The sequence below is a fragment of the Doryrhamphus excisus genome, linkage group LG6 (assembly GCF_037039965.1).
Source record: "Doryrhamphus excisus strain RoL-2023G ecotype Guam linkage group LG6, RoL_Dexc_Guam_v1.1, whole genome shotgun sequence".
NCBI lineage: Eukaryota > Metazoa > Chordata > Actinopteri > Syngnathiformes > Syngnathidae > Doryrhamphus > Doryrhamphus excisus.
In genome coordinates, this window is record NC_136362.1 from 22,526,644 (window position 1) to 22,542,430 (window position 15,787).

The following is a 15,787-nucleotide window of genomic DNA, read 5'->3' on the forward strand; positions in this document are numbered from 1 at the left end:
GGTGGAGCGCCTCACCACTCGCCTGCTCGCCCCCTCCGCTTGCTCATGTGCGGGCCTTCTCCCCTCGCCCGCTCCTTTGTCTGCCACACTGCCGTAGCCCTGATGCCGTGGTCGAGGGGAGTCTGGGGGTGCTATGCCTTTGCGGTCCGTACTTCCCTGGGCTCGGGGCCTGGTTGTGGGTCTGGGACCCCTGGGTCCCCCGCCCTGTGATGCCCCGGACGCCCCACCCGGGGACGTCCACAGTGTGTGCTTGCGTGTGTGTGTATTGAGTGGATGGGGTGTGCGCGTGTGTATTATTATTATTTTATGTATTTATTCTTTTAAATACTTAGATAAATAATGATTAGTTTTATTATAATTATATATATATATATATATATATATGTGTGGGTGTGTGTGCGTGTATATGGCCATATGGATATACGGGGGGGGGGCTCTGCGGGGGTCTGGCGCAGGGCATTCCATCTATACCGCCGGTCCTCCATGGGGCAGTGTGCCCGGGCCTCTCCTGTCCTGGCCGGGGCGGTCCTATGTCGGTGGTCAGGCCTGGGGTTACCTGGGGCGGGCCGGGTTCTGCTTCCTGGGGGTGTGTTGGGGGCTGGGGGCGGTGCCTCCGGCCGTGGACGGGCTCCCTTCCGGCTGGCGGGGGCGCCCCTGTGCCCACGGGTGTGTGGCCTTCGATGCCCTTCTGCCCTAGTGGGGTATGGTCTCCCGCTGGTCTCGGGGGTGCGGCTCTCCTCCGGCCTGCTGGCGCCCTGTTGCCGGTTGGGATTGCTCCTCCATGGCCTCTTGCTGGTCTCTTCGGGGAGTTGCTTTGGGGGCGGGTCTTGGGGAGTCGGCCCTGGCTTTGCCCACACCCACGGGGCCGGAGGATCTCTGGCGGTGGGGGCTTGGCCTGGCTGCGCGGGGCGGGGCTTGCTGGGTGGTAGAAGGCAGTCGCTCCATTTGTCATTCTCAGTGACAATTACCAATTCACACACTCGCATTCACATACACAACACAACTCCATATGGACACTCACAGCACATGGGTGCTTCTCTATACAATCGACCATTTTATCCCTGATGTTTATATGCTATTGGTATGTTATTATTACAGTAATAATGATGTCAAGCAGTGAGATTTTAATTACTGTAATCGTATGGCTGTAATTGTGTTTACTATCATGGTTCATGTCTTTATTGTTACTATTGCTACTGGTAAGTTGAACTGTTTCATTTCACTGATATCATCTCCATTATGACCCTTAGCCATCATTGACATTTAACTGTTCTGTTTGTCTCTGTTGTTGTTATGGGAATTCTTGTTGCTGCTGTTTTTGTCTCTCCCTCTACTGCCCCCCTCCCACCCCACCTTTCTCTTCTTCTTTTCTGTTCTTCTTCTTGCTCCGGTCCAGTCGCTCCAAATGGCATAACAAAAACATCAAATAACGGCAAATAAAATTTCATGGTACAGGGAAGTTGTAGCCAACACCTTTCCTGACACAGAGCAAATCTGTCTAGCATGTAAGGGCATTTAGATCAACAATACTATCTGCCCCAATGGCTGGACGGGACAAAAAAAAAAAAAAGGAAAAGACCAATGGGAGCAGGTGACCCCATTGTCCTAGAACCAAAATTTTGCTGATGTCAAGGATCAGCTGGCAACATGTGCATGGGAGGAAGACACATAGTTTGTGTGAGGGGCTACACAAGTCTTTCCACTTCTAGTTAAAAGCCAGGCACCTCACATCGTTTCCATAAAGTACCAAGGGATTGTCCTGTTGCCCTTGTATTTTGTGGGCAAAAAGGAGGCGTTTGCAACCTCAGACCCCATCACTGGTCACCTGAACAGGGACTTGAATCCCGGACACTCAGATCAAAAGTCTAATGTTCAGGTGACTGGCTCAAACTTTGTCTTGTCTGACCACTCTTTTGTCCAGAAGATATTTGGCTGATGTGGTCTGTTTTCTTAAACCTGCAAATGTCCAAATACGCAAGGGTATTGTCTTTGTAGGGAGCATTGCAGTACATGTGACAGGTATACTACATATGACATCAGAAATTATGGGTATTTATTCAACAGAACAAGAACAACATTTCTTTTAAATAACAGCATAGGAGCTGCTGAAACACAGAGAAGGCACTGCTGGGATTTGAACCCAGGATCTCCTGTTTACTAGACATGTCTGTCAAAAAATCACAACAGTGTACAGTGTCTTCTCTTAAGGGCCCCTGCTTACCAGTTGATGGGGTTTGACTTGATTCCGTCATCTCTTAATCTATAATCCTGGCTGGCGCTTTTGCAAAAGCTCGTATTTTCAAGCAGAGCTTCTGTGTTTCACCAGACCTGTGCAGAAACAAACTGAAATCTGTGACTTGATCAACCTAACTTCTGATCAAATGTGTTAGACCATGGAAGCTGTAATTGGGAACCACACAAGTGCTGTGCAAGAGTGGAGCGCAAACACGAATGAACAGTGACACAGATGCATCCAGAGAACGTCCCTGGGTGGGCTCGAACCACCAGCCTCCCGGTTAATAGCCGAGCGCGCTGACCGATTGCGCCACAGAGACTCACACCCTGCCAACTTCTGTTCAGTTGAAGCCATACTAACACATGCTATGCTTCCAGCATGCCCTTTGTTTTGGATGTGACTCGCACCTTCTGGCGTAACAATCGAGGCATTGCAAACCAGGACACCAGCTTTACTCTTTGATGAACGCAAAGTATTTTTGGGTACAATCCAGGGGTCTTGTGCTCTCACGCAAATGGCTCTATCCTTTTTCAACATGAGTTGAGACGAAATGTATTAAAATGGACAGACTGCATTGGTCACTCAATCAGAATTTCTCAGTTTGCCAATTTCAGACTGCGTGAGAAAGAATCAAGTCAAACTCCATCAACAGGATGGACAGGGGACAACAAAGCAGGGAAGATAAGGGATAGGGAGGAGAGGGGAAAGATGCGACCGCCTTTGTTGAGAGCCAGAGAAAAGCTCTCATCTCTGCAAGGTCAAGTACAGTATGCCAGAAGATTGTGATTGTGAGTTGTCCTCACTCAACAAAGGCCTGGATAGCTCAGTTGGAAGAGCATCAGACTTTTAATCTGAGGGTCCAGGGTTCAAGTCCCTGTTCAGGCGGTGAAGGTAGGCCCCTTCCCTGAAATGTTAAACCTACTTCCTTTATCCTCCTTCTGTGGTCAAGTACAGTATTTTTCTGCTCCTTCATCCTCAACACGGAGAGGCCAAGGAGATGACCATGCACACAAGGTTTAACTAAACCTTTTCGACCAAGCACCTTTGCGATCTTCCACGACTGTGGGTAAACACCATTCTCAATAATCGGCTCCTGAATCAACTTTGCTGCCGCCCTCAGTAACCTACCAACCAAATTATAAATACCACATGGCTCATCGCTTTTAATGGAATGCAACAGTTTTACTACCTCATCTACACTTACCCTCTTAAATTGAAAACTAGGCAGTTTATCCTACATTGTCTTGTTCTTTATAATATAATCTGACAGTCTACCATCAACATCTATCATCTGATCTCTAATCAAATTTACTTTACTAAAAAATTGAGAAATATTTGCCAATTTGGACAATTGTCAATCTGCCCCCACTTTGGACACATCGTCGTGATTCATTGTTTGGCAACTGCTTTGTGACTTCGCCTGTCCCCTTAAAAGCCCCTTCCTTCAGGTTTCCATAGTGTCGTGGTTGTCACGTTTGCCGAACACGCAAAAGGTCCCTAGTTAATTTCACAGCCGACCAAGTTAGGAATCGTGGTCATACAAGAAAGGGGTTTGTTTTTTTGTATTTGGAATACAATGTTTTCTGCATTTTGAACAATTTTCCACAGGAAAGACATCTTTCAGATGTATCAACAAAAGAGTTGAACTGCCCAATGTGGGACTCGAACCCAGGACCCTGAGAGTAAGAGTCTCATGCGCTACCGACTGAGCAAAACAGGCCTTTTTCTGCTGTAGATATAATTTTTTGTTTTTCTTTTTTATCGATGTGGCCACCTTGATGTTTGATCAATTCCACAGACAACCTTGTTTCTCAGGGAACAGAAGGAGCGAGACTTTCAGTCATAAGTAGTTCTACAAACTCCGACTCAGGCCACATCTTTGTACCCGACATTTCCAATTTATGATCACTCTGCAACTGCCTCTTAACAGACACCCATGTCCACCCTCTCTTGGGGAACATTTGACTCGACTCAATTAAATGACACACTCAAACCAAAAGACCATAGTTGGAATCCTCCCAACCCCATTGGCACATCATGTCCCCACCCCGAGGTTATCAAACTCGCTCCCAAGGAAATGTTGGAACTTGGGAAAGCATGAAGAATGGCAAGAAGTAGGATTAAGAATCCTACTTCTTGCCAAAAGCCTACCCTATGGTAGAAGAGAAGATATGCCTTTATTCGTCCCTCAGTGGGGAAATTTGCAAGGTCCCACAAGTTCCGCAACAGCAGGGGGAGTACCTCAGTATGTTTACAGACCATGGACTCCTAAATTTAGATACATAGCCTTATCCATGCCAAAACCACACAACAACCTTGACCAAATCCTGACTGACATAACTGACTTGGTACATAATCACCGTCTCAACGGAACTGAATTAGCCCAACTGTTGACATTGACCACAGGCTCCAAGTATGGTGTTTTTTGTACGGCCATTTAGCCAATTTGGCCAAAGGGGAATTCAGAACACCCTCGTGGCCCATTACCATTTTTATGGTACCTGGCGACTTCAACCCGTGAACTCCACTGTACCGCTTATCCTCATCAATGGACTGTATTCCCCACCCTTTACCAGCATGGGGACATTCCAACCTAAGATGAGAACACACTGGACCAGGTACACAGCAACATAGTACGTGGCACAGACACAGCTTCACCCTACCCCCACTTTTAGCCCAGACTGAAAAAGCAGAGAAACCCCTTTGCAGCTGAAATTGCTCAGTTGGGAGCGCGTTGGATTGAATCTCTAAAGGTCCCTGGTTCAATCCCAGTTTTCAGCACAATTGCTGTTTACATCGTGAGTTGGCAAATAGTTTGTAAAGGGGTGACTTTGTTCTCTTGATTTCATCAACATCGATCACGACAACACAGCCAATTACATATTAAGACCAGACAAGTGCAGTTTGGAGGTGACATACAGAATCCTGATGCATATCATGTTACAATCAGACACAAACAGGATGTAGGACCCGACCTTGAGTTCGCGCAAATGTTCACAGCATTAGGTCTGCAAAGTGTTCAGCTGATGCACATTTACTGGAGAGGAAAATGGGCTTTTGTCACGGTAGCCCTGCCCACACAAGCTAAAATGTTTCTCCCACCAGGACAACACCCACATGAAATTCAAGCTTTGCTCGCAGACGAAAAAGAACCAGCTGGAATGAGCAATCTGCACCTCCAAGTCTGAGTTTATGGTTCTTGCCCAGAAAAGCATAGCTCACAGCCGTAATCGTATAGTGGTTGCCGATTCAGGGTCATGGCAGGTGTGTGTTGCTTTTGTAATTGTATTGTCTGAAAAGACAAGATTGCCTGTCCACTTGAAATGTGGTGATGTAAAAATACACTAGTTTTGACTACACCTGTATTTTTAGTAAACATTATTCGCATGCAATGAATCAAAGTATAAGCTACAATGTCGGAGATCAAGAACGCTTTTGTTGGGGGAAAAAAGCCATAACATATCATTTCGACAATACGGGTATCAAACCCTTTATTTCTTGCATGTAGAGCAAGAACTCTAGCCTTTGAGTTAAATCCCCCCGCTGCACAAGAAGGCTGCCACAATTTCTGCAAAACCAAAACACTAATTAAGATGTGTCATTTTGAGTCCACAAGACCATGCCCACAAAGGAGATGAGGTAACCGAGAGGTTAAGGTGATGGACTGCTAATCCATTGTGTTCTGCACGCATGGGTTTGAATCCCATCCTCATCGGACTATACTAAGGCACCAGTTTTGACACCACCTGCGTTTTTAGGAAACATCATTAGAATGCAATTAATCCAAGTATCCGGTACGATGTGGGAGATTGAGAATGCTTTTTTGGCAAGAAAAATGAATAATATACCATTTGGAGAATGCAGGCATCGATTCCACTTCATCTCACATGCGAAGTGAGCGCTCTACCATTTGTGGTCATACAAGAATGGGATTTGTGTTTGTGTACTTCGAATGAAATGTTTTCCGCATGTTGCAGAATTTTCCACAGGAAAGAAATCTTTAAGATGTATCACCAAAAGAGCTGAACCGCCCAATGTGGGGCTCGAACCCACGACCCTGAGATTAAGAGTCTCATGCACTCCCGACTGAGCTAACTGGGCCTTTTTTGACCAAGGTATCACTTTCTAATTTTTTTTTAATTGATGTGGACTTGATGTTTGATCAATTCCAACCTAGTTTCTCAGGGAACAAAGGAGCGAGAGGTTCAGTCATGGCTGAGAACTTTGGAAGTGTAGTCATCTTAACCCTCCCGTTATGTTCATTTGTCATTTGTCATTTGTCATTTGTCATTTGTCATTTGTCATTTGTCATTTGATCAATGCCCGCATTCTCCATAAACTCCTTTGTTTTTTTGATGAAATGTTCCCAAGTAGCGAATACTAATCCGGGCCCCAATCCCGATATCTAGGCCAAATACAGCCATAGGTATCACCCTAAACCCAGTCCTAACCTAAACCTAGTCCTAACTGCATTCTCCCCTCTAGCACCTTGTCTTGTCTTGTTGTGGGATCAATGCCCACAGTCTCCAAGGAGTTCTTTGCCTTTTGTAGAAGAGATGTTGGGATTGCATCACCCCTTAGCATGCGACAAATACCCCAAACCAGGGGAATTACCTCAAAGTGCTTGCTTAGCATGCGAGAAGTAGCAGAGTCGATACCCGCATTCCCCAAGGAATCTTTTGTATTTTGTAAAAGAGATGTGGGATCGGAAATGAGTCCAGGATCTATCCCTCAGCGTCAGACAAATACCCCAAACCTAATCCTGGCCGCGTTCTCTAGATTAGTCTCTTATCATGGAATAGTGAAGAAACCCAGTACATGATTGTTCTCAAGTAGCGCATCAAGGTGACCCCAACCATTCCACCGAGGCCGAAGACAAATCCTACCTCCAGTCAAAACCTATACAAATGTCAATTCCCTGAACGGAAATCGAACCCGGACCACAGCGGTGAGAGCACCGAATCCTAGCCACGAGACCACGAGGGACTGCTTTTGGTCTGCACTCAGAAAGGCAGAGACTGTGTCGCTTCTCTTTGGCATTCTCGGTGTTGAGGATGAGGCAGCAGAAGTCTTCTGGCATTTTGGGCTTGACCACAGAAGGAGGATAAAAGAGATTGTTTTCACATTTAATACTCCTCACCGCCTGAACAGGGACTTGAACCATGGACCCTCAGATTAAAAGTCTGAAACTCTACCAACTGAGCTATCCAGGCCCTTGATAAATAAGGACAACTCAATCAATCTGCCCCCAATTTAGACACATCATCGTGTTTCATTGTTTGGCAACTGAATTGTTTGGCATATGAGTGAGGCGCCGCTCTGGTGGCAGCCTGCTCCAGCAGCTCTCGCTCTTCGTTGAGTTCTTTTCTTCTTTATTCTGTCTTTTTCATTCTTTTTCTAGGTTATTCTTAAAGGAACTGCTTCGTAAATGCTCAGTTCAACTGTCCACCATAGTGATAGTGTTGAGCTGGCATTTCTCATATAATTTTTCGACGATGTTTTCTACCGCACGCCGAAACTCTATTGTTTACAGTAGGGACCAGCTGTTGGCGCTCCGCAACACAGCGGCGCTGCCCCACAAGAGGCTCGAGGTTCCCCGGGAGGTAAAGAGGAGAAGACGGGGAAGCCGTGCCGGAGCCCAATGCCGCGACAAGAGGAGGAGATACAGACCAGTTCTCCCGTCTATCATCATGGGGAACGTAAGCTCTCTCCCCAATAAGATGGACGAGCTAGCGGCGCTGACCCGGCATCAGAGGCAGTTCCGGGAGTGTAGCGTCATGTTGTTTACGGAAACGTGGCTGGATACACGGACCCCAGACATGATCGCTACACTACACGGGTTCACACTACTGCGGGCGGACAGGACAAAGGAGAGCGGTAAGAGGAAAGGAGGTGGGCTGGCAGTGTTTGTGAATGATAGATGGTGTAACTCTGGGCACATCACTATTAAAGAGGAACTCTGCTGCAAAGACATTGAACTGTTAGCCGTTAGCATGAGACCGTACTATCTGCCGCTGGAATTCTCACACGTTATCGCGATAGCGGCGTACATTCCCCCCTCTGCTAACGCCGACGCGGCCTGTGACGTCATCCACTCTGCCGTGGGCCGGCTACAGACACAACATCCGCAGGCTCTCCTTCTTCTCTCAGGTGATTTCCACCACATCCTGGTTCATCTCCAGCCTGTGTACAAACCTCTGGTACGCAGGCTGCCAGCTGTGTCCCGCACAGTGAAGAGATGGTCTGATGAAGCCGATGAGGCTCTAAAGGACTGTTTCAACACAACAGTGTAGGAGGAACTCTGCCATCCTCATGGGGACGATATAGACAGTCTCACTGACTGCGTCACAGACTACATAAACTTCTGTGTGGAAAACACTGTACCCACTAGGACTGTACGGTGTTTTTCCAACAACAAACCGTGGATTAATCCGGACATAAAGGCTCTCCTAAAGGAGAAGAAGAGGGTCTTTAAGTCAGGAAATAGGGAAGAGCTGAAGACTGTGCAGAAGGAGCTGAGGAGGAAAATCAGGGAGGGGAAAGACTGCTACAGGAAAAAGATGGAGGAACAGCTGCAGCAGAACAACGTCAGAGGAGTCTGGAGAGGCCTGAAAACTATCTCTGGCCACTAGGGGCCCGACTCCTAGGCTGCTGGGGACCAGGCGTGGGCTAACGATCTGAATCTATTTTTCAACAGGTTCAATCAACCATCTGCCCATCCCCCGGCCCAGCACCTCCTGCTGAAACTCCCCCCATCGACACCTCGAGTGGACAGCCCTACCCCCACCGCCCCCTCCTGCACACAGCCATTCCCCACCACTTCTCACCTAATCAGCTCAACCTCCTCACCAACCTCCCCCCGCACACAGCCCCCCTGCTCCAACCTGACCCTCACAACATCCCAGGTGAGAAACCAGCTCCAGAAAACCAGGGCGAGGAAGGCGGCGGGACCAGACGGCATCAGCTCCAGGCTCCTGAGGTCCTGCGCGGACGAGCTGTGGGGGATTATTGAGCACATCTTCAACCTGAGCCTGAAGCTGGGGAGGGTGCCACAGCTGTGGAAGACATCCTGCGTGGTTCCTGTCCCCAAGACGCCGCACCCCAAGGACCTCAGCAGCTACAGGCCGGTGGCACTTACATCACACCTGATGAAGACCCTGGAGCGGCTGATCCTTGACCGTCTCCGCCCCCTGGTGGGTCGTTCGATGGACCCGATCCAGTTCGCCTATCAACCTGGCACTGGGGTGGACGACGCCGTCATCTTCCTCCAGCACAGAGCGCTCTCTCACCTGGAGAAACCTGGGAGCACGGTGAGAATCACGTTCTTTGATTTTTCCACTGCGTTCAACACCATCCAGCCAGCACTTCTGAGGGACAAGCTGGAGCACACAGGGGTGGACCTGCACCTCACATCGTGGATACTGGACAACCTCACCAACCGTCCACAGTATGTGAGGACACAGGACTGTGTGTCCGACACGGTTGTCTGCAGTACGGGGGCTCCACAGGGAACGGTCCTGGCTCCGTTCCTTTTCACCCTCTACACGGCAGACTTCTCATACAACACACCAACCTGCCATCTGCGGACGTTCTCTGACGACTCTGCAATTGTTGGCCTCATCACAGATGGGGACGACTTGGAGTACAGAGGACTGACACAGGACTTTGTGGATTGGTGCCAGCAGAACTGCCTTCAGATCAACACAGGGAAAACCAGAGAGCTGGTGGTGGATTTCCGCAGGCGCATCCACTCTCCTCCAACACCAGTGAACATTCAGGGAATGGACATTGAGATGGTGACATCTTACAAGTACCTGGGTGTTCATTCAACAATAGACTGGACTGGACTCATCACACGGAATGGGATGCATGAGCAGACTCTATCTGCTCAAGAGACTGAGGTCTTTTGGAGTGCAAGGGGCACTCCTCAAGACGTTCTATGACTCTGTTGTGGCTTCAGCCATTTTCCAGGGAGTCTGTTCCTGGCTGGAGGTGGAGCTGCTGAACGCACCTGAGGCCAATTACTCCACTTGCACTTAAGCTAACTGCAGACAGCTGGGGAACGCCGCATTATTGCATTGCAAACGCTACGCTACACATGCCGCTGCTCTGCCTCCTTGTACCTTTTGTAGGCCTCTAGCCAACTCCCTTTGTGTTTTTCCATGGTGCTACCTTCCGACGCCATCGCTTTTTGTTGCTACCTTTTGGGCCTAATAAAGCCATAAAAACTCACTCTCCTGTCTCCAGTCTCCGTGTCCGGGACCCAGACCCTCGCTGTGATAATGTAATGTAAGCAACCTATAGGCTTTGTGGTAAAAATTTTCTCCATATATGGCACATGTGTGCCACTTCCAAAAAAGCACTCCACTCGCTCAGAGAAGGCCTCCGAAGCGCGTTTTGGCACTTATGAAACACATTTAGTGTGAAGTGCTTTATTGCTTGGCACAAACAACCATTGTTCGAAAATGCACTTTATTCCCTCTCAAACACATTGTGAGCAGGGTTAGGGTTAGGGTTAGGGTTAAGGGTTAAGGGTTAAGGGTTAGGGTTTTGGCACTTATGGAACACATTTAGTGTATGTAATGTATTTCAAGCAACCTATAGGCTTTGTGGTAAAAATTTTATCCATATATGGCACATGTGTGCCCCGTCCAAAAAAGCACTCCACTCGCTCAGAGAAGGCGTCCGAAGCACGTTTTGGCACTTATGGAACACATTTAGTGTGATGTGCTTTATTGATTGGCACACACAACCATTGTTTGAAAATGCAGTTTATTCGCTCTCAAACACATTGTGAGCAAAGCATGAAACGGCGTGTCATTGTGCGCCAGCAAAAGGTGCCAGGAGGCTCATTCCAGTTTCAGGTGGCTGAAAAGCACTGCTGTGGAGTTACAGCTAAAATGAGAAAATGTGTTTCTCTCGCTGTGATAATGTATTTCAAGCAACCTATAGGCTTTGTGGTAAAATTTTTTTCCATATATGGAACATGTGTGCCACGTCCAAAAAAGCACTCCACTCGCTCAGAGAAGGCCTCCGAAGCGTGTTTTGGCACTTATGGAACACATTTAGTGTGATGTGCTTTATTGCTTGGCACACACAACCATTGTTTGAAAATGCACTTTATTCGCTCTCAAACACATTGTGAGCAGAGTTAGGGTTAGGGTTAGGCTTAGGGTTAGGGTTAGGGTTAGGGTTAGGGTTAGGGTTCGGGTTCGGGTTAGGGTTAGGACTAGGACTAGGACTAGGACTAGGACTAGGACTAGGACTAGGACTAGGGTTAGGGTTAAGGGTTAAGGGTTAAGGGTTAGGGTTTCTGCACAAATGGAACACATTTAGTGTATGTAATGTATTTCAAGCAACCTATAGGCTTTGTGGTAAAAATTTTCTCCATATATGGCACATGTGTGCCCCGTCCAAAAAAGCACTCCACTCGCTCAGAGAAGGCGTCCGAAGCACGTTTTGGCACTTATGGAACACATTTAGTGTGATGTGCTTTATTGATTGGCACACACAACCATTGTTTGAAAATGCAGTTTATTCGCTCTCAAACACATTGTGAGCAAAGCATGAAACGGCGTGTCATTGTGCGCCAGCAAAAGGTGCCAGGAGGCTCATTCCAAGTGTGCCTGACGCAGCTTCGCATCCCATTCTATCTGCAACAGTTTCAGGTGGCTGAGAAGCACTGCTGTGGAGTTACAGCTAAAATGAGAAAATGTGTTTCTCTCGCTGTGATAATGTAATTTAAGCAACCTATAGGCTTTGTGGTTAAAATTTTCTCCATATATGGCACATGTGTGCCACTTCCAAAAAAGCACTCCACTCGCTCAGAGAAGGCCTCCGACGCGCGTTTTGGCACTTGTGAAACACATTTAGTGTGAAGTGCTTTATTGCTTGGCACACACAACCATTGTTCGAAAATGCACTTTATTCCCTCTCAAACACATTGTGAGCAGGGTTAGGGTTAAGGTTAGAGTTAGGACTAGGACTAGGACTAGGACTAGGACTAGGACTAGGACTAGGACTAGGACTAGGACTAGGACTAGGACTAGGACTAGGACTAGGGTTAGGGTTAAGGGTTAGGGTTTCTGCACGAATGGAACACATTTAGTGTATGTAATGTATTTCAAGCAACCTATAGGCTTTGTGGTAAAAATTTTATCCATATATGGCACATGTGTGCCACGTCCAAAAAAGCACTCCACTCGCGCAGAGAAGGCCTCCGAAGCGCGTTTTGGCACTTATGGAACACATTTAGTGTGAAGTGCTTTATTACTTGGCACACACAACCATTGTTCGAAAATGCAATTTATTCCCTCTCAAACACATTGTGAGCAGGGTTAGGGTTAGGGTTAGGGTTAGGACTAGGACTAGGACTAGGACTAGGACTAGGACTAGGACTAGGACTAGGACTAGGACTAGGACTAGGGTTAGGGTTAAGGGTTAGGGTTTCTGCACGAATGGAACACATTTACTAGTGTATGTAATGTATTTCAAGCAACCTATAGGCTTTGTGGTAAAAATTTTCTCCATATATGGCACATGTGTGCCACGTCCAAAAAAGTACTCCACTCGCTCAGAGAAGGCCTCCGACACGTGTTTTGGCACTTATGGAACACATTTAGTGTGAAGTGCTTTATTGCTTGGCACACACAACCATTGTTCGAAAATGCACTTTATTCCCTCTCAAACACATTGTGAGCAGGGTTAGGGTTAAGGTTAAGGTTAGGGTTAGTGTTAGGGTTAGGGTTAGGGTTAGGGTTAGGGTTAGGGTTAGGGTTAGGGTTAGGGTTAGATTTAGGGTTAGGGTTAAGGGTTAAGGGTTAAGGTTAAGGGTTAGGGTTTTGGCACTTATGGAACACATTTAGTGTATGTAATGTATTTCAAGCAACCTATAGGCTTTGTGGTAAAAATTTTATCCATATATGGCACATGTGTGCCACGTCCAAAAAAGCACTCCACTCGCTCAGAGAAGGCCTCCGAAGCGCGTTTTGGCACTTATGGAACACATTTAGTGTGAAGTGCTTTATTACTTGGCACACACAACCATTGTTCGAAAATGCACTTTATTCCCTCTCAAACACATTGTGAGCAGGGTTAGGGTTAGGGTTAGGGTTAGGGTTAGGATTTGGGTTAGTGTTAGGGTTAGGACTAGGACTAGCACTAGGGTTAGGGTTAGGGTAGGGTTAGGACTAGGACTAGGACTAGGACTAGGACTAGGACTAGGACTAGGACTAGGACTAGGACTAGGACTAGGACTAGGACTAGGACTAGGACTAGAACTAGGACTAGGACTAGGGTTAGGGTTAAGGGTTAAGGGTTAGGGTTTCTGCACGAATGGAACACATTTACTAGTGTATGTAATGTATTTCAAGCAACCTATAGGCTTTGTAGTAAAAATGTTCTCCATATATGGCACATGTGTGCCACGTCCAAAAAAGTACTCCACTCGCTCAGAGAAGGCCTCCGACGCGTGTTTTGGCACTTATGGAACACATTTAGTGTGAAGTGCTTTATTGCTTGGCACACACAACCATTGTTCTAAAATGCACTTTATTTCATCTCAAACACATTGTGAGCAGGGTTAGGGTTAGGGTTAGGGTTAGGGTTAGGGTTAGGGTTAGGGTTAGGGTTAGGGTTAGGGTTAGGGTTAGGGTTAGGGTTAGTGTTAGGGTTAGAATTAGGGTTAGGGTTAGGGTTAGGGTTAGGGTTAGGGTTAAGGGTTAAGGGTTAAGGGTTAGGGTTTTGGCAATTATGGACCACATTTAGTGTATGTAATGTATTTCAAGCAACCTATAGGTTTTGTGGTAAAAATTTTATCCATATATGGCACATGTGTGCCACGTCCAAAAAAGCACTCCACTCGCTCAGAGAAGGCCTCCGAAGCGCGTTTTGGCACTTATGGAACACATTTAGTGTGATGTGCTTCATTGCTTGGCACACACAACCATTGTTCGAAAATGCACTTTATTTGCTCTCAAACACATTGTGAGCAAAGCATGATACGGCGTGTCATTGTGCGCCAGCGGAAGGTGCCAGGAGGCTCATTCCAAGTGTTCCTTACGCAGCTTCGCATCCCGTTCTATCTGCAACATTTTCAGGTAGCTGAGAAGCACTGCTGTGGAGTTACAGCTAAAATAAGAAAATGTGTTTCTCTCGCTGTGATAATGTAATTCAAGCAACCTACAGGCTTTGTGGTAAAAATTTTCTCCATATATGGCACATGTGTGCCACGTCCAAAAAAGCACTCCACTCGCTCAGAGAAGGCCTCCGAAGCGCGTTTTGGCACTTATGGAACACATTTAGTGTGATGTGCTTTATTGCTTGGCACACACAACCATTGTTCGAAAATGCACTTTATTTGCTCTCAAACACATTGTGAGCAAAGCATGATACGGCGTGTCATTGTGCGCCAGCGGAAGGTGCCAGGAGGCTCATTCCAAGTGTTCCTTACGCAGCTTCGCATCCCGTTCTATCTGCAACATTTTCAGGTGGCTGAGAAGCACTGCTGTGGAGTTACAGCTAAAATAAGAAAATGTGTTTCTCTCGCTGTGATAATGTAATTCAAGTAAACTACAGGCTTTGTGGTAAAATTTTTCTCCATATATGGCACATGTGTGCCCCGTCCAAAAAAGCACTCCGATCGCTCAGAGAAGGCCTCCGAAGCGCGTTTTGGCACTTATGGAACACATTTAGTGTGATGTGCTTTATTGATTGGCACACACAACCATTGTTTGAAAATGCAGTTTATTCGCTCTCAAACACATTGTGAGCAAAGCATGACACGGCGTGTCATTGTGTGCCAGCAGAAGGTGCCAGGAGGCTCATTCCAAGTGTGCCTGACGCAGCTTCGCATCCCGTTCTATCTGCAACAGTTTAAGGTGGCTGAGAAGCACTGCTGTGGAGTTACAGCTAAAATGAGAAAATGTGTTTCTCTCGCTGTGATAATGTATTTCAAGCAACCTATAGGCTTTGTGGTTAAAATTTTCTCCATATATGGCACATGTGTGCCCCGTCCAAAAAAGCACTCCACTCGCTCAGAGAAGGCCTCCGACGCGCATTTTGACACTTATGGAACACATTTAGTGTGAAGTGCTTTATTGCTTGGCACACACAACCATTGTTCGAAAATGCACTTTATTCCCTCTCAAACACATTGTGAGCAGGGTTAGGGTTAGGGTTAGGGTTAGGGTTAGGGTTAGGGTTAGGGTTAGGGTTAGGGTTAGGGTTAGGGTTAGGGTTAGGGTTAGGGTTAGGGTTAGGGTTAGGGCTAGGGTTAGAATTAGGGTTAGGGTTAGGGTTAGGGTTAGGGTTAGGGTTAGGGTTAGGGTTAGGGTTAGGGTTAGGGTTAGGGTTAGGGTTAGAATTAGGGTTAGGGTTAGGGTTAGTGTTAGGGTTAGGGTTAGGTTTAGGGTTAAGGGTTTTGGCACTTATGGACCACATTAGGGTTAGGGTTAGGGTTAGGGTTAAAATTAGGGTTAGGGGTTAAGGGTTAAGGGTTAGGGTTTTGGCACTTATGGACCACATTAGGGTTAGGGTTAGGGTTAGGGTTAA

The 15,787-nt window shown here is 47.0% G+C and overlaps 3 non-coding genes across 3 annotated transcripts; 2 read left to right on the plus strand and 1 right to left on the minus strand.

Moving 5' to 3' along the window:
• Positions 1 to 2,481: 2,481 nt before the first annotated feature.
• On the minus strand, positions 2,482 to 2,555 carry trnan-auu (transfer RNA asparagine (anticodon AUU)). The gene has a single exon. It is a non-coding gene; the product is annotated as a tRNA-Asn (tRNA).
• A 493-nt stretch (positions 2,556 to 3,048) lies between these two features.
• Positions 3,049 to 3,121, plus strand: trnak-uuu (transfer RNA lysine (anticodon UUU)). Its single transcript has one exon. It is a non-coding gene; the product is annotated as a tRNA-Lys (tRNA).
• A 2,748-nt stretch (positions 3,122 to 5,869) lies between these two features.
• On the plus strand, positions 5,870 to 5,951 carry trnas-gcu (transfer RNA serine (anticodon GCU)). The gene has a single exon. It is a non-coding gene; the product is annotated as a tRNA-Ser (tRNA).
• Positions 5,952 to 15,787: the final 9,836 nt, after the last annotated feature.